The sequence below is a fragment of the Cavia porcellus genome, unplaced genomic scaffold (assembly GCF_034190915.1).
Source record: "Cavia porcellus strain 051 isolate PalLab524CR breed Dunkin Hartley unplaced genomic scaffold, mCavPor4.1 scaffold_18, whole genome shotgun sequence".
Taxonomy (NCBI): Eukaryota; Metazoa; Chordata; class Mammalia; order Rodentia; family Caviidae; genus Cavia; species Cavia porcellus.
Window position 1 is genome coordinate 41,316,499 of NW_026947501.1, and position 1,572 is coordinate 41,318,070.

A 1,572-nucleotide genomic window follows, 5' to 3' on the forward strand; every position below is an offset into this window, starting at 1 on the left:
CATAAACATTCAAAAAGACTAGAATGGTCCTGATATACTCATATATGGGGTCTTATTTTAAAGCAAGGAATGAAGCTGCAAGAAGCCTAGCACTGGAAAACTATTTATAAATAGGATTTTTAATGATCATTAGGAAAATTATGCCTCATTTATTCTGTGTAAGACTTTAGGGGAGTTGTTCTGTTAAGAATTATTTTCATTGGTTAGATGTATACGTGTGTCTTATTTCTATAAAAACATATACTGATTTATATATGGATAAATATAGTTATATACAAGAATAAATGTTTGAAAAATCATAATTACATGCATATAATTTGATATCTTTCTGCATATAAATATGACAATTATTAAGAAATTTTGAAAACATACCAAGAATTTCATATTCATGATATGAAGCAAAACTTCCAACATTTCCATTTGACTTCCAGAAAATTATAGAATATTTATCTGAAAGAAACATATAATTTCTTTCACGTTAAGTGCTTTTATAAAGCCAAGCCAGAAATCTAGAAAAAAATACAACTGTTTGTGACACACTTGTAATACTCATGCAGTTTACATGGAAACAGTGGTGGGAAGAATTTTCCCAGCTTCACCCTATGTTTCTGGGAAGAAATCCCTGAAGATCATTATTTGAAAAGTGTGGTGATTTTTTTTTTTCATACAGAGCTAGGGTGATGGCCAATTGGAGGCTGACCTGATCGTGTACACGTGTGTGTGTGCGCGCACGCATGCACACACACACACACACACACACACCTGTCCTAGGGAGTGACTGCTTGTGGAATGGAGAGGGAAGGACTGGAATACAGACTACAAAACCTATCCTTCACCAAGGTGGACAACACACAGGGAGGCTACACAGAAAGGCGTGGTTCTGGAATGTGGTGCAGCTGCTGAAACCAATTTGGGACACAATGTGTCTGCTGCCATACTGGAGCATGGTGATCTGCAGTTTTTTCCTCAAAGCAAAGTCTCTCCTGTTTGCAATTTTGAGACTGAAAAAGATGAAAGCATGTTGTTTCTTGTGATGCCTTTAGGTAATAATTTTATATTTATGTTCCTTCTCAGCAATTGAGATTTCTATGGGCTATTTCCCTATTCATTCTCAACACAAATTTGTCTAACAGCCCTCAAAGATAGCCTTGCCAACATCTCAACTTTCAAGTGTTCTGATATTTCTTCTGCCAAATTAAACAATGCTAATCTTAGTCTCAGGGGAAATCTCTGGAAATTAGGTAAATCCAGACAAAAGTTCTGCAAAGCATCCTGTGGACCTCATCAACCAACACAATTCTTCTTCTAGCAGAAACCTCCAGAACCTGGACTTTATTGATTTTCTGGTCTGAGTTCTGAAAAGACCTCCCTTATACAACAGCCCTCACATTCCAGTGCTAGTCTTTCAGGCAACACCTATGAACCTTTCCAAACTCTTTCCACAAGATATTTCCAAAGGCTCTTGAAACACAGGGTCAGATATAGTCAAAACAATTACCTGACTCCTTGCACCAAATTTTGTGTTGGTTATTTTGATGTCATCACTGAGACAAGATACCTGATGCCCAAAAT